At 52.2% G+C, this 17,522-nt stretch overlaps 1 protein-coding gene across 42 annotated transcripts in view; it reads left to right on the top strand.

Annotated features, from left to right (window-relative positions):
• RBFOX3 (RNA binding fox-1 homolog 3) overlaps positions 1-17,522 on the top strand; it is a 522,239-nt gene that overhangs the window by 373,229 nt on the left and 131,488 nt on the right. For 28 of the 42 annotated variants that reach the window (XM_065532119.2, XM_065532115.2, XM_065532117.2 and 25 more), the window contains exon 4: positions 2,010-2,049. The exons of the other annotated variants lie outside the window; for them this stretch is intronic. The gene's annotated coding sequence lies outside the window, so the exon portion shown is untranslated. The remainder of the gene's footprint in view (positions 1-2,009; positions 2,050-17,522) is intronic. 42 annotated transcript variants of the gene reach the window in all.

Genomic DNA, 17,522 nt, shown 5'->3' with positions numbered 1-17,522 from the left:
AGCTACCTTGGAAATGGCCTGCCCAGTGCCCAGTTCAAGTTCAGCTGCTCCGTGGCCCATAGCCCTCCCTGATGCGGCTGGGAGGGGCCCGCCTATGACGTACCCAATACTGCCATTGTGATCTGCACAAACCCAGCAGGGAAGCCAGGCCCTATGCAGTTCCATGTTCTGTGGCCACATTCGTTCTCGCCTCCCACAGGGTGGGGTACTCCTTTCCATCTGCGGGTGAGACAGGCAGCTCGGGTAACCTGCTCTGGGGGACAGGCCGGCTGACCCAGTTACTGTGGTCACAGTTGCTTCACCGGCTGGGGCCTTGGTTTCTTTATCTGAAGAATGGGAAGAGTGAGAAGTGTGCCTGCCTGCTAGAGCCATTGGGAGGGCTGAATGAAGCAACGTACAGGAAGCGCCTGGCTCATAAACCGTGCAAACGAAACGACCGCAGTTACCTTTTTACAGTGATGTGGATGAGGACAGTGGTGGTGATTTTTCTAGATCTGAAGAAAGAGGCCTAGTCTGACGGTCTTTCAATTCCAGAAGCTTTTCACTTGCTTTTAGTTTTTACACTAAGTTTAAAAAAAATACGCACGCACACACACACACACACATGCACGGGAGGCCGGGGGCAGGGAGTGGCATCTTAACAGGTATGGATATTCTTTTTGGAGTGACGAAAAGGTTCAGGCATCAGAGAGCAGTGGTGATTGACAGCAGTGTGAATGTACTCAATACCACTGAATTGTACATTCGAAAATGGTTAAAATTGCAAATTTTATGTTATGTGCATTTTATAATTTAAAAATGTGCAAGTCATGTACACAGGAAATTATGAAACATTACTAAAATAAAGGAAGAAAATCTAAGTTTGTTTAAAGCACACTGTACACACACCCCTTTGTTTCTAAACTCCTCAATGACCTACTAAGTAAGAAAAGGAAGGTGTCCAGGCACGCGTGTGAAGTCCCAGGCCCCGGGGAGCTAGCTTTGTGACTTACGCAGGAGCGGATAGCCTGGCCCGGGGCCCTGGATCATAAAGTGAGTGAGTGGTGATCCTTGCCAGTCTGTCCGTATCACTGAGCCGTTCCTGCTGCTGGTGCACCTGACTCACAGTAACACACAACGATTGCCTCTATAATTATGTGTTTGATGGGATTTAGAATTTGCTAAATGACTTTTCTTTAATAACATAAAATGAACATGCAGGCCTAGGCGGGTGGATTGCCTGAGCTCAGGAGGTCAAGGCCACCCTGGGTAACATGGTGAGACCCCATCTCTACTAAAAACACAAAAAATTAGCTGGGCTTGGTGGCACACATCTGTACTCCCAGCTAGTCGGGCGGCTGAGGCACAAGAATTGCTCGAACCTCGGAGGCAGAGGTTGCAGTGAGCCAAGATCACGCCATTGCACTCTAGACTGGGTGACAGAGCGAGACTCCGTCTCCAGAAACAACTTAAATAAATAAATAAAATGAATGAGCATGCCATGACTGCACTCAAAGTGACAGTGACCCCCGCCCTACACCTGGAGGAGGAAGCAAATCCCCGCAGCAAATCCCTGCAGCGTGGCAGAGGAAACCCAGTGTGAAACTAAATGTCACCATCAACAAGCCACAAAGCCTGCATTCGTGGACAACCTCGAACCAGGTGGTAGGGTGCTAGGAGAAGAGGAAAGGGATTGCTTGGAGTTTGAGGCAAAGAAAAGAAAGAGAGGGGGAAAGAAAGGAACATCCAGAGTAACAGAGAAAATGAGTCTGAAACCTCTGGGTGGCCAGTCCACCGTGCCCTATTTTGCTTTATCTCTGCCTGTTATCTAAACACTGCCTCCCAGCCATGCTTGAGATGCAGATGGCAGCCAGAGGTTAACCCGAGCAGGTTTCCTTGGACTCCCAGGGAGATGATGCTTCCACCTCCAGACTTCCCTAGTCGATGAGCAAATAGCATCGCCAGCAACCAGATGCATGATGACAACATTGATTGTGATTCTCTCTCCTTTCTCTCTTTTTCTTTCTTAGAGAGCCCAGAGTGCCTCGGGGAAAATTGGCTGAATAAAAGGTATAAAGACTTCTCTATTTTTCCTGAATAGTTTTTGACAGATATGAGCATGTTGAACATCTTGGGAGCTGCTGATAATGAAAGCCCGGAGTTTCTGGGGTTTCCCAGCCACTGGAGGGAGGAAGAGTTTGGGGGCTGAGGAGGGAAAGCTTGGCGCCGTTAAGCACCTCTGTGTCGTCTTCTCTCTTGTCCCCCGTGGGCAAGCCCAAAATGTGCTGGGGAAAGCAGGACTGGGGGCCAGAGGGGCTAAAGAGGAAATGGATAAATGGGGTGAGGATGGAGGACGATTGTTTTTAGGCAATTCTGGCTGGCCTGAGAATCAGTGTCACTGCCTTCCTGATCCTCTCCCTCCCCCAACCCCAAGGTCCCCCACCCCAGCTGCTCCGTGCATGGCCACCCATCCCTCAGGCAGTCCCAGCTCACTGGTCCAGGGTGGTCCAACTCACCTCCATGGCCTGGTCTCCTTGGGGAAAGGGGCTTCAGATATCGGCTCAGTTCCCAGTGTTGACCCTTGCTGGGAGACTGGCTGCTACGGCCTGAGCCCATTGGTTCATTGCTCCGTACCTCCAACCCCATTACCCACCTGTGGCTGACCCCCTCCACGGATTCACTTGCAGAGTTTACTTTAGGGAGATTATTATACAAGTATGATGCTTCTGGACTTTCGATGGGGTTAAGTCCTGATAAACCCATCATAAGGTGAAAATATTGTAAGTCAAAAATGCATTTAATGGACCAGCCGTGGTGGCTCATGCTTGTAATCCCAGTACTTTGGGAGGGCAAGGTGGGCAGATCACCTGAGGTCAGGAGTTCAAGACCAGCCTGGCCAACATGGCGAAACCCCATCTCTACAAAAAATACAAAAATTAGCCAGGCATGGTGGCGGGCATCTGTAGTCCCAGCTACTGGTAGGCTGAGGCAGGAGAATCGCTTGAACCCGGGAGGCGGAGGTTGCATGAGCTGAGATCACACCATTGCACTCCAGCCTGGTCAACAGAGCAAGACTCCGTCTCAAAAAAAAAAAAAAAGCATTTAATACCCCTAAAAAACCCAACGAACATAAAGTCGAAAAATTCTAAGTCAATTGTAAGTCAAACCTTCGTCAGTTGGAGATCATCTGTAACGTATATTTATTGAGAACAAAATTAGAAAATGCAGACTTGCCAGGAATTTGCAGCCCTCGGCCCTCAGAGGGCCTCTCTTCTGCCAGGTCCTGGGTCTTGGGTGGTGTGTGTACAAGGCCAGCACAGCGTTTTTCAAAAACCAGGACCAGAAAGTAGATCCGTCGGGGTTAAAGGAGTACGAAGTCTTCTTCAGCTAAAACTGGAAAAGTCTGGCACTCTTTTTTGCACTGCGTTTGCCCTAAGCCCACCCTTGGCTCAGAAGTAGGCACTGACCAAATGGCCTGGAGCTAGACCTGACATTAGAGCTAGACCTGAGCCGGGGGCTTCCGTCCTAGAAGCCGGTCACCGCGGAGCCACTCAGGGCTGCGGGCAGAGGCAGCTCGGACTCTGCTCCCGGCTTTCCGGCTTTCCAGCCGGAAGAGAACAAAGAGACAGAGCCCAGGGGGTCCCCTTCACAGGGCCTCGGGCTTCCCACAGTGGGCCGTGTGTAACAGGGTTCCCCCTACCGAGTGGGCGCCCCTGTCTGTCAAGGTTAGATGCAGTTTTCCGTGGGAGGAGAGAGGAATGCCGCCGGGTGCTGGCCTCACAGGTGCCCCCAAGTGTTCGCCACGAGTAGGGCAGCAGCCTTCACACAGCTGACTCCTGAGATGCCACCACTGTAAACTGAATCTATTTTACAGGGAAGCATCGGAAGGAGCCTCCTGGTGAGTCGTTTGTAGAATAAAGAATCCATTTGTGGGGCTAGGCGCGGTGGCTCACGCCTATAATCCCAGCACTTTGGGAGGCCAAGGCGGGCATATCTCCTGAGGTCAGGAATTCAAGACCAGCCTGGCCGATGTAGTGGAACTCCATCTCTGCTAAAAATACAAACTTTAGCCGGGCATGGTGACAGGCACCTATAATCCCACCTACTCGGGAGGCTGAAGCAGAAGAATCGCTTGAACCTGAGAGGCAGAGGTTGCAATGAGCCAAGATTGCGCCACTGCACTCCAGCCTGACCAACAGAGCGAGACTCCGTCTAAAAAAAAAAAAAAAAAAAAAAAATTCCATTTGTACTCTTAAGTATTGATGCAGTCATTTACCTGGCCCTGTAAACTTGGATTTTTTTAAATAGCTTTATTGAAGTACAATGGGCGCATGATAAACTTCACATAGAGTATGCAATATGATAAGCTTTGATATATATGTATACCCATGACACCATCACCACCATCAAGATAATGGTTGTGTTCATCACCCACAACCATTACATTGTGCCCCTTTGTAATGTCTTCTTCACACCCCACCCAATCCCCTCTTCCAAGGCAAGTACTGACTCTGCTTCTTGTCGCTGTAGAATATTTATATTTTCTGGAGTTTTATGTAAATAGAATCGTAGCATCCGTCATCATTTTCTGCTTGCCTTCCTCCACTCATCATAGTTATTTGGAGGCTCTTCTCTGATGTTGTACATAGAAATACTTTTTTCCTTGTTCTGGCCAAGTAGTATTCCATGCGGGGATTGAGTTACAAAGCACTGACTCATTCACTCCTTGAAGGACATTTGGGCTGTTTCTAGTCTGGGGCTGTTACAGATACAGCTGCCGTGAATATGTGTGTGCAAGTCTGTGCATGGACATATTCTTCCTTTTCTCTTGGGTGAAATGGCTAGATCTCAAGGTAAGTGTATTTTAGCGCCCTAAATAAGTGCCAAACAGTTTTCCAAAGTGGTTGCACGACTTCACATTCCCACCAGCCGTGGGTGAGAATTGCAGTTCTTCAGCCTCCTCAACCTTGGTGTTGTCAGTCTTCATAACTTTAGCCATTCGACTAGGTGTGTCATGGTAGCTCGCTGTGGTTTTAATCTATATTTCCCTAGTGACTAATGATGTTGAGAATCTATTCATGTGGTTATTTGGCATTTATTATGTCTTCTTTGCTAAAATGTAAAGAGATTTTTTTTTCTCCTATGTTTTCTTCTAGATGTTCTGAAGTTTCAGGTTTTATATTTGGTTCCACAATTTATCTCGAATTAGCATTTGTGCATGGGGCAAACTATGGATTGAAGTTTTTCTCCATATGAATGTCCAATGATTCCACTATTATGTGTTAAAAACATCATCCTTTCCCCCATTGAATTGTCCCTGCAGTCTTACCAAAAATCAGTTGTCATGTGTATGTGAGTCTATTTCTGGGTTTGATATTCTGTTTCTTGGATCTCTTGGCCTGTCTTGATGCCAAACCTACCACAGCTATTACAGTGATTGTTATGGCTTCCTAGTAAGTCTTGAAACCAGTTAATCTTCCTGTCCTTTGTCCTTGTTTTTCAAAGTTGTATTGGCTCTTCTAGGCCCCTTAAGTTTCTATATGAATTTTAGAATTAGTGTGTGAATTTCTAAGAAAAAAAGAAAATGCCTGCTGGGATTTTGATTGGGATTGAATTGAATCTATAAGTCAGTTTGAGGGACTGATATGCCAATCTCACCTCGAATTATAATCCCCATGTGTCAAGGGCAGGGCCAGGTAGAGGTAATTGGACCATAGGGGTGGTTTTCCCCATGCTGTTCTCATGATAATGGGTGAGTCTCACGCGATCTGATGGTTTTATAAGTGTCTGGTATTTCCCCGCTTGCACTCATTCTATCTCCTGCCACCCTGTGAAGAGGTGTCTTCCGCCATGATTGTAAGTTTCCTGAGGCCTCCCCAGCCATGTGGAACTGTGAGTCAACTAAACCTCTTTCCTTTATAAATTACTCCGTCTTGGGTATTTCTTCATAGCAGCATGAGAACGGACTAACACAGCACTCATTGACATCTTAACAATACTGGGCCTTCTGACTCATAAACAAGGTATTTCTCTCCATTTATTTAGAATTTCTTTAATTTCATCAATGGTTTTTGGTTTTCAGTGTATGGATTTTGCACATCTTTTCTTAGATTTATGCCAATGTCATTCATATTTCAATGATTCTTAAAATGGTATTTTTCTTTCAATTTCTGATTGATCGTTGCTAGCGCATAGAAATAAAATAGATTTTTTGTACATTGATCTTGTGTCCTGCAGCCTTGATAAATCCATTTACTAGTTCTAGTAGATTTTGTGTCAATTCCGTCAGATTTTCTGTATAAATGATAATGTTAACAAAGGCAATTTTCTTTTACAATAAATACAGCCCCAATGTGCCCGGGGCTGTATTTATTCTAGGTCTGATTGTTCCTGCTGCTAAGGCACGACTCTGCATGCTCTACCCAGTACCCCATGAACAGTAAAGAGTTCCTGTTCCAGTCCGACTAGTGAGGACTGAGCTACTCCTGGCCCTGTGAGGGTGCCAAGTGCTGTGTCCTTCATCCCTCCGGGGGGTTCTCGCCTCAGCCTTGGGTGATTTCCTCCAAAGCTTGTGCTGATCGGTACTCAGCTGAGTGCTCAGTGGGACCCTCTGAGTATCTGTAGAGCTCTTTCTCTGTCCAGCTGTCTTCTCCCCATTGCTCTGTCTTATAACTCCAGCCACCTTGGCTCCCCACCTCTCAGCTCTGTCTCCTCAACTGAGGGACTACACCAGGCTTGACCTGGGGTCCCTGCACCATGGCCTGAAAACTTCCTCAAGACAGTCAGCTGGAACGACCATGCAGCTCCTATATGACCATCAATGGGGGATCACTGCCCTATCTTGTCCAGTGTCTCGGAAACTAGTCTTCAGCTTGTTGTTATTGTTCTAGGAGGCAGACACATCAGTCCCCATTTCTCCATCTTGACCAGAAGCAGAACTGTTTTCTTCTTTACACCAAATCTGTCTCTGCAGTAACTGCCCAGCTGCTGGAACAAACCCAGGCACATACACGGGCTGGGCCTGGCCCTTGTCCCCAGTCCCCTGCAGGGTGGAAGGAGATGAGCTGCAGGGCTGTCAGAGCACTCGTGGGCCTGGGACACACAGTCCTAGTGTAGAGACAGACACCTTTGCTTGCCATGCCTTGAGAACAGCCTCCTCTCCTCAATGACGAGGACTCTGCAGGAGCCAGAACTTAGCTCTGGAAAGTCTTAACAAGAAGACTGCTTCATAGCGTTTCTTCTCAGGAACATTTTGATTGTAAATAAGGAGAGCCTGGCGCCATGCCTCACGCCTGTAATCCCAGCACTTTGGGAGGCCGAGGCAGGCAGATCACAAGGTCAGGAGATCAAGACCAGCCTGGCCAACATGGTGAAACCCTGTCTCTACTAAAAAAACAAAAAATTAGCCAGGCATGGTAGCACATGCCTATAGTCCAGCTACTCGGGAGGCTGAAGCAGGAGGATTGCTTGAACCCAGGAGGCAGCGGTTGCAGTGAGCTAAGATCATACCACTGCACTCCAGCCTGGGTGACAAAGCGAGACTCCATCTAAAAACTAAATAAATAAATAAATAAGGAGAGAACATGAGAGAAAAACAATGCCTCCAAGCCTCTCAAAGACTGAGTGGTAAGGAACATGAGAAAACTGGGGAGAAGGGAACCTAGAGGCCACCAGCAACCCAACCAGCCTCATCATCACTGCATGTCACCATGCCTCTGGGCTGCACCCTCTTTGCCCCTAGTGAGAATAGCTGAGGAGGACCCATGAGAAGCTGAGCCTATTTGGTCTTAAATCATGGTCCCTGCACCCGCCTCAGCTGAGTCAGACACACCCAATCCTTTATCTGGGCACAGCTTCTCCAGCTGATAAGGAGCTTGGACACAGGTCATCACAAGTGACATCTGCTATCCCATGTCATCCTTACAACAGGCCTGTTCAGAAGGCAGGAGCAGTGCTGGTGTCCCCATTCTACAGATGAGGAAACTAAGGCTTAGGATGGGTCAGTTATTTGCCCAGGCCCACGTTAGAAGTAGCCAAGGCAAGACCACAGCCCTGGTTGTTCAGGCTTCTTTTCACACTGAGAATTTGCCTGGAGAAGTCAAGGCTCCCTGTAGGAGACTGTGGATTTCACGGGCTTGGATTTCTGAGCCCATTCCCATCTGTACCTCCTCATGCCGCCCCAAAGGAGCTCTCTGACCAGTAGGAGACACAGAGGACTCCACCCTTCCTGGCCCACATGAGCTCTCCTGTCTTTTTTTTTTTTTTTTTTTTTTGAGATGGAGTCTTGCTCTGTCACCCAGGCTAGAGTGTAGTGGCACCATCTCGGCTCACTGCAACCTCCATATCCCAGGTTCAAGTGATTCTCCTGCTTCAGCCTCTTGAGTAGTTGGGATTACAGATGTGCACCACCACACTTGGCTAACTTTTTTGTGTTTTTAGTAGAGATGGGGTTTCGCCATGTTGGTCAGGCTGGTGTCAAACTCCTGACCTCAAGTGATCCGCCCATCTCGGCCTCCCAAAGTGCTGGGATTACAGGTGTGAGCCACCACGCCCAGCCCTGTCCTTTGTCCTTTTTTTTTTTCTGAGACGGAGTCTCATTCACACTGTCACCCAGGCTGGAATGCAATGGCACAGTCTTGGCTCACTGCAACCTCCGCCTCCCATGCTCGAGCCATTCTCCTGCCTCAGCCTCCCAAGTAGCTGGGATTGCAGGCATATGCCACCATGCCTGGCTAAGTTTTTTGTATTTTTAGTAGAGATGAGGTTTCACCATACTGGCCAGGCTGGTCTTGAAGTCCTGACCTCAAGTGATCTGCCCGCCTCGGCCTCCCAACATGCTGGAATTATAGGCATGAGCCACTGCGCCTGGCCCTCTCCTGTCCTTCGAGAGAACATTTCCACTGTCAGAGTTGCTAGCTGCCTAGCTTCATGGGACTGCAAGGCTCCTGCCTCACCAGAGTGTTTTATAACGAGTCAGGTGGCAGGAGCACTTGGTATGCGCACATATGTGTTTGGACTAGTGCATCAGTTAGGCTACTGTAATGGGGAAATAAAGAGCAATGCCCCAGAATGTTGACCACAAAGGGTTAACCCAAACTCACGGCCATTCCTGACTCTGAGAAGGCCAAAGCTGCTTTGCTCCACATCAGGGATGCAGCGCGGGCACTGCTTGTTGGCAAATCAGCTCCCAAATGCTCAAGTTCTGCATCACGGAACCTGAAGAGGGTCCCTGGTGTCTGCCTCGGCTTTCTGGATGTATCCAGTTGGGTGGTTTTGTGCTACCCATGAAAGAAGCAGGACATTAAACATTTGAGATAGGATTGGAGGACAACGGAAAGAAATCTCTGTGTGTGTGTGTGTTTGTGTGGAAGTATAAAAACCCCAAGTCTGTGTTTTCCCCAGAGTATTAATTACAGCTGGAGAGGAGGCTTGTCCGGGCATGTTCCGCTTGGGCAGAGTAATTTCTCCCTGGTTTTCGGGGAGCACGAGGCGTCACGGTGCAGAGAGCAGGACACACACCTCTCTCTCAGGCTTCGTGGCTGCCCCGCCTGCTCCGGAGTGGACAGCTTTGCCAAGGCACAAGCCAGAGGGAACGCAGAGAGCCCGTGGATAGTGCCAGGGAGGAGAGGCAAGATAGTGAGATCTTGACACAATCCCACTTAAGACAGAACAGGCGACAAGAGAGGCCTGTGAGCAGCTTAGAAGGAGGAGCAGGCCAGGTTCCCTCCTACGGAGTAAGGGCCGGGAAGACATGCGTCCCCGGCCGGCCTGGCTGCCCACACCTGGGTCCTTCTGACCCTGCAGACCTTACACTGATGCTGATTGCAGGGCCCCTGGTCTCTCCAAGGGATCCATAGGGGGAGGTCCACAAAGAAGGCGGGTTTTATCGCTGTTGGTGGCTAAAAAGTTTCGGTACCTATCTGCTCCCCACTAAGCAAAGTGGAGGTCCCCGCAATGTGATGGTTACAATTCAGCACTAGCCTTGGCATTACCAGCTCAGGAGGAAAAACCAACACGGAGGCCCCAAGCACACCTTCCCTGCCCCTGGATTTCTCCCACCCTTACCTGGATACTGAGGCCACCTGCCTGCATCCCTTGGGCTGGTCAGGGTCTTCCTGGGCACTTTGCTTTTTGCCTCTTGGCCATCACATGTGCTCCAGTCATAAGCCATGGAATAGGGAGTAACACCCACCAGTCAGCCTTCCCGCGCCGCCACCCCCCAGCCAACCATGAGCGGGGCCCTGTGCTGAATCCTTCTATATGGCAGAGTCCCCCAGTGGCATGAGAGACCTGCTCATCTCATGTGCAGTGAGCACACATGACATGCTTGAGATGCAAGAAGGAGCCAAACAAAGCCCCTGCCCTGGGCGAGCTGATGCTCAAACAATACTCCCCCTCCTAGGGCTGGGCTGGACATCTGACATCCATGGGGGCCCCTCCCTCTGATCTATGGGATTGAAGGACACCGGCCCGGGAGGAAAAGGGGAAACCACTCTGAAACTGAGGCCCAACCTGCCTCCGTGGATGTTCCCTGGCTCGCTGCTTCGCTGGATCTCTCAGGACTTACTTTGTCCCTCCTCTGCAGGAATTAGCCTCTGGGGACTCAACACACAGTCCTGGTGGTCTCGGCCAAAACCAGCAAGAAGTCTCCGTGTGACTCCTTTGCTGGGTGTCCAGCCTGCCAAGTGGCTGGCGCTTGCCGATGAGTTAGAGGAAGAGGGAAGGAGGGAGGGAGGAGACTCGGGAGTGAGAAAGGGGAGCGAGACAGGGTTTGAGGCACCGCAGCCTTCTGCCGCTTCTGCAGATCCTCCACGCAGGCCAGAGCGCGAGGTCACTGCCCAGAATGCTGAGTGGGTTCCCCCAGGCCTGGCAGGTCCCAGAGCCTCCCGAGCAACTTGGCAGAGCTGGAGTATGTCCTTTTCACGCTGGTATAGAAATTTGCCAGCCTCGCGCTCCCTCTTTCCTAACTCACATACCTGGAAATGCCCATGTCCCTTGATTAATGGTGATTTTTTTTTTTATCCAATACCTGTGTGCCAGACCCTCCACCCTGGTGATTGCTAAACCCCCATAGTCACCCCGGGAAGGCAGATGTTGCCGTCCCCGCTCTACCAAAAAGGGAACGGAGGCTCAGAGAGGTTAAGTAATCTGCTCAAAGCTGCCCAGCAGGACAGCAGCTGTTCTGGAATTTGAGCTCGGGTGTGAGTGTTGCCACATCCTGGGCTCCTTCTGCTCCACAGGGTGATGCCCAGGACATGCTGGGTGCAGTCACAGACCCCAGGCGTTCTCTTGGCCATGGTGGGAAGGATAGCAAGTGACTGTCTTGGCCATAGTGGGAAGGATAGCAGGTGACTGTCTTGGCCATGGCGGGAAGGACAGCAGGTGACTGCTAATCAAGCCCGGAAGCCATCCCCACCTCCCCATGAACACCTGCCCTTACAGAATCCTCAGGCTGGGCAGAGATGGTCATGAGGTCCATCTTTAGACACCTGGCCCACCTCCTCTTCAGGGAATGTGCTGTTGGGGGTGACGCTAATACTGTTAAAGCCCAGGTTGGACTGTGCCCCTCCTCTGCTCCAAATCCTCCTGTGACTCCCACTTCTCTTGGAAAAAGGCCAAAGTCCTCACAATACCCTCCCATATAGACCTCCGATGATCTGACCATCTCTCCCACTGCTGCCCGCCCACGCTCATTACTGCAGCCCGTGGGCCACCTTACTGGTTCCCCAAATAGCTAGACACATCCCCATGATGTGGAATGCCCTTTGCCGGGGGTATTCTTTTTGCTGGAATATTCTCCCTAGAAAGCCTCAGAGCCCCTTCTTTGGGTTCATCCAGATGGGCCTGAATATCACCTCATCAATTACGCACACTCTGACCGCCTGGCTAAACACTGCAGCACCCTCCCCTGCCCTCCCAGACCCCCACCCTGCTTCCCTCACCACTATCACCCTTTGACATGCAAGACAATTTTCTAATTAATTTTGTTTGTTGACTCTCCTCCCCAGTACAGGGTAAAACCCAGGAGGGCAGGAAGGTTAGCCTGTTTGGTTCAAAACTGAGTCCCTGGTGTGGAACAGGCCCAGCCTGCAGTTGGCACCTCACACACATTTATGGACTTGCTGACGAGGCAGAAAGGACCCAGTACCCCCTCCGGCTCTGCCCAGCAGCCCCCTACCCAGCCAGGGTCCATGGGTCTCGAGGCACAGATACAGGTTCCCCTTGGCTGTAAGGAGTTCCAGAGTCAATCCAGCAACCAAGCACTGGGCTGAGCACTTACAGAACTGATCCAGGGGGCTGGACACATGGCTCATGCCTTTAATCCCAGCACTTTGGGAGGCTGAGGTGCACAGATCACTTGAGATTAGGAGTTCGAGACCAGCCTGGGCAACATGGTGAAACCCTGTCTCTACTAAAAATACTAAAATTTGCCAGGTGTGTTGGTGCACGCTTGTAATCCCAGCTGTTCCGGAGGCTGAGGCATGAGAATCACTTGAACCCGGGAGGTGGAGGTTGCAGTAAGCCAAAATGGTGCCACTGCACTGTAGCCTGAGCAACAGAGTGAGACCCTGTCTCAAAAAAAAAAAGAATGGAGAGAGGGGAGAGCAGCGCTGGGGAGGGGACTGGCCAGCGAGTGATGCCCAGGGAGGAAGCTTAAGATTGAGAGACGGACGAACTTTCCAAAGCAGGAGAGGCTGACCGTGCAAGCGACGTGGGCTGTGTACTTGCTGGTCTCCTTTCATTGAGGACTGGATGGTGAGGCAGGGGCGTGTTTTGTGTAGGTCACGTGTGTGAATGGTCAAAGGGCACTGGCTCCTGGGGTGTCTTTAGTGGTGTGCCACAAGGCTCGGCTCTCAACCCTATGCTAGTCATGCCTTTCACCAGCGGTTTGCATAAACATTTAGTAGGCATGATGATCAAATTCTGATTCCTCTAACGAGAAGAAAAATAACTAATAGTTCTCCTGGTGAGCTGGCTAGCACCAGGGGTAAAATTCACTAAATGTAACAAGGCTAAATGTAAAATCTTACTCTGAATTCCAAAAACATGAGTTGGATGAGTACAAGAGGAAGAAGACTTGGGGCTGTCACTGATCACAAGTTCAGTACAATTAGAGGGACCAGATGACACCCCCTCCAAACTGGAGCCCTGTTAATAATTACGGTGTAAACGAGTTGTGTCCCTGGGAAGCTGGATGGACAGTGACTCCAAAGCTAAGTGGCTGCCCTCCAAGCTGACTCTGTTTAGATGGCATGCGTAAGGTCCACTCCGCATCACTGCAGGGGATCCCTGGGCCTCAGAGCCACCTGGAATGTTAGTTTCACCCTGGAGTTCCCAACTGTGGGCCGGGGGATGTTTCACAGACAAGTGGACAAGACGGGGTGGAGACCCAAATACACCCTAAAGGAAATGGCCCCGGTGACCAGCGCTGTGTGCCCAGAGGAGGAAAGAGCTGGTTGGTCTGTCTTGGAAAGCTCAAGGGCTGGCCTGCGGAAGAGGAAGGCACGCAATGCCTGTGGCCTCGGATGGCGGAACTAAGATCAACAAGGAGAGTCTGGAGGAGACAGATTTCAGGCTGCCTAAAAGAAGAACTTCCTGACCATGACAGCTGGCAGCCATCGGGTGGGCTGCCTGGATTCCCTGTCCTTGGTCCTTGGAGGCATCTGCAATGGGGAGGCTGCAGAGGAATTGCCTACGTCCTGGAAGGGGAGAGGCCAGGTGACTCCGGAGGCTCTTGGTGGCAGGTAATGCCTCAGTGACCACCATATGTTCCTGTTTGGGAAAGAAGAATCTGCCCAGAGACTCTTTCAATCAGGACGCACGCAGAGAGCTGGCGAGGTGTGCGGAAGACGGCATTCAAGCCTGCCTTCCCCCAGCGCTCCCCATCTTCCCTTCTGCTGTCTCTCTCCGCCTCCCAATATACACACCTTCGCCTCGTTCCTCTCGGCCCCTCTCTCAATGCTGAGGTGGATTTTCCCTTCCTAAGTCCCCTCTCCTGCTGCTGAATTATTGAAAGTGTTGTTTGCTTTATTGCTGTGCTGTGGGGGGGCGCGGGTGGCACACTGCCGCAGAGCAGCTGAGCTTGGAATGTGTGACAGCCCAGGACAGCTGCCCAGGCCTCAGAATCCCCTCCCGAGAATCCCTCAGTGGGGGAGTGTCCTGCACCCCAGCCCCTCTTTCTTCTCCCTTCATCATTATTTATTCATAGCTGCTGGCGTTCTGACCAGAGGATGCCGCATCCTCTTCATGTCTCACACCACCGGCCCGAGGACTGTGGGCAGAATGTGCGGCAAATGTCACAGCCTGGCCCAAGTGCAGGGTTGGGTTTCCATGCCAGGGTCTGCAGGGACCAGCCCAAGACCTCCAGGGTGTGTGTGGAAGTGGTCTGCCCACTGGGGGTTGCCCCAATGGGGCTGCCACATTGGTACATTTCTAGGGGAAGGGTCTGCGTGCAGAGGTGTGTATGGGACCATGCATGTTTATGCAGCTATGTGTGTGTGCAGGGGGATCAGGGCATCCATGCATGTGTGTGCAGATACACATGCAGCTGTGTGTGTGTGCAGGGGGATTGTGTATGTGTGCAGATACACATGCAACTGTGTGTGTGGTCTGCTGTTGCCACATGTGCACTCAAGGTGTGGATTTTTAGAGCAGAAACACTGGAACTTAACTTGGCAGAGGTCCTGCCTGTAAGCCCATGTTTTGAGGGTGGTGGAGTGGCCACCCCAGAATTTAGAGGATGCCGGAGACAGGCAGCTTGTTTGAGGAAGCCACTGGCCATATGGGCAGGTCCCCAGGGCATGCAGGAAAAGGTGGCAGACCCACACCCCGACACCCCAGACGTGCAGCCTGTGAAATTCACCCAGACCCTCCAGAATGGAGCCCGGAGGACACAGGCTACAGAGGAAACTGCTTCTTTCTCACCCTGTGCTCCCTAAAGAGCAACCCAGCCCATGCCCGGCCACCTCTTCATTCTCTATTCAGCCCCGCAGCTGGCATTTGGGCATCTGCACCATGCTGGCCGCCCTGACAGGACATGTGTGGCTGAGCCCCTGCCCTCTAGGAGCTGCCTGTGTGCCCAGGGCAGGGACTGTCCAGTCCACATGCAATGACAAGGCTGTGGGAGGGGGACACGGAGGAGGGGCTCAAGGCCATCTCTGGTGGGCACTGTCATCCTGTGAGCTTTCTGAGCCCAAAGTTCAACTTTCTGGACACATGCAAGAGGACATGTGACTGCTGACCAGCCTCAGCAAGGGGCTACAGAATGCTGTCCAGAGTCTCAGGTGCAGGGGCTTGTGCCAACTCAGGGTCCTCAGAGCTCTGGCCCTTTCAAAAGAACAGGAGCTTCCCCAAACAGCCCTGGAGCAGGGTTGGTCCTGCCATCCCAGCTTAGACATGAGGACACCAAGGCGGGGAGCAGTGACGCAGCCCACAGAGGCTGCAAGACTGGCAGTGGCAGAGCTGGTAAATTTTTGGTTTAGATGAATCTCAGGCCTCTGTACCTTCTGGCCAGGGCTGGTTCCTTGGCGTGAGCTGGCACAAAGTGTTTGATCCCCAGGGAGCCATAAAGGTCCTTAGACCTGCTGGAAATCAGGCAGCAGGTAGAAATCAGGCTGCAGGTAGAAATCAGGCAGCAGTAGAAATCAGGCAACGGGTAGAAATCAGGCAACGAGTGGAAATCAGGCAGCAGGTAGAAATCAGGCAACGGGTAGAAATCAGGCAGCAGGTCCCTAGGGCATCAGCTCCAGTGGAATACCTGCTTTCCTACCCTCCGGTGTTTGTGGCTGGTGGAGGTTTTGGGGCAGTCTCGTTCTAGAGCTTGCAACATGAGCAGCAACTCATACTTCTGCCCTCTGCACCCCTCCCCATCTGCACCTCCACCCTTCCCCACTCCTGCCAGGCATCCGTGCTAGCCCCAGAGACTCAAAGCTGATGCTGCTGCCTGCATCCTGGCACCTCCCCTGGGCTTGCCCAGCCAGAGAGCTATGGGCGGCGGCCTTGGAGGGGAGCCAGGGAGCAGAGCCAGAGGCTCCAGCCACCGACCCCCACCTCCTCCTTCCCAGCAAGCCCTCCTTCCACTCAGCCAGGTCCCCATGGAAGGAGTGACAGCGTGGGAAGACTTGTGTGGATCTGGAGTGAGTCATCACCGAGGACCATCGTGAATTCACCTGGACCCCACCTTACCATAGCTGGACACAGTTGGGTTGGGGGGCCCAACCCTTCAGGGAAGGAAAGTCCTGGGTGTTCAGTCAGGGGCTGGCCCTTGAGGCCACCAACCCAGGCCCAAGGGGTCAGGAGGCCCCCCAACATGCATCACTCACTCTCCAGAGGAGAGAGTGGAAGCATGGAGCAGAGCCAGCGTGTGAGACCCCACGCAGCCACCACTCTGCAGCCACCCCAACACTAACCGGCCTCTGGGCCTCAGTGTTGCTCATTGGAAGAAATTCTGAGAACCATAGAAGTCTCTTTTGTCTATTCAGAGAGCAGGCAACAGCCCAGGGGGGCTCTGGCCTTCAGGCCGATGGTGGAGTGACCTCCCCACCGGGCCCTGGACCTGGGGTTCCTGAGTGTATACAGCCCATGGGTGGCACTGGCCAGAGATGATGGGCAGCGAGGCAGGTCGGCTGGGAGGCCTCTGTCAACGAAGCTCAGCTGGCATCAGCCTTTCGGCAGGGCTGAGCAGAAATCCTCCCTGCAGGGCAGTGAGTCCCCAAAGGTCCCAGCACCCAGCAGCGTGGGTTAGTGGAGAAGGCATCGGAGTCCCTCAGGGATGGGGCATCCTGGAAAACGCTGAGGTAGGACAGACATTAGATGCAGGCTCTCCCGCAGGCAGCGGCTCCACCTCCCCACACTCCACCCTCTCACCCCTCGCTGCACCCAATGCACATTCAACTTCTGCGCCTTCGTCTCTGATTGGCCCGTGTTCCAGGCCTGGAGAGCCGCCCCCGCCTCTGCAGGAGCTGCTCCTCCTCCCTCCCTGCTGCTCCGGACTTGGGGCTGGGGTCTCCAGGCGGTGTCTCTTCTCTGTCACTTCCAAATCTCATCTCCCACCCTCTGAAGCCAAGAGAGACCTTTCGAGAATTGTTCTAACCTTCAGTAAAGTGTCCTCCCCATCCCCGTCCCCATTCCGGTATCCGTGAGATCTGCTAGGCTGGAAGGTTCTGTGTCCCCCCGCTCCACACGCACACACCCTCCCCTGGGTCCCCTGCTTGACGAACGCTGGAATCAGGGCGCTGTAGCTCAACTCTGAGCAGAGATCCGGGTAGCAGGAGTGACTGGGACAGGGCAGTGCCCGGCAGAACCCCATCGATGGGCAAGCGGAAAGCAGGCACGGAGCTGAGCAACCTGGGGAAATACAGCGAGAGAGGCAGAGACACAGGGAGGGGGAGAGAGGACTTGGAGTGAGCAGGAGCGAGAGGGAGGCAGAGAGGAGAGCCGCACTTTCTAAGACAGCTGCAAGTGACAGCTAAACTGAGCACCAGCGTTGGGGAACCCAGCCCCTACCCCCGCCAACCTGCAGGGAGGAGACCGCTCCTCTGATT

This window comes from Macaca fascicularis, chromosome 16 (genome assembly GCF_037993035.2).
Source record: "Macaca fascicularis isolate 582-1 chromosome 16, T2T-MFA8v1.1".
In the NCBI taxonomy this organism is placed as follows: domain Eukaryota; kingdom Metazoa; phylum Chordata; class Mammalia; order Primates; family Cercopithecidae; genus Macaca; species Macaca fascicularis.
This window is presented reverse-complemented; position numbering and strand designations above follow the sequence as displayed.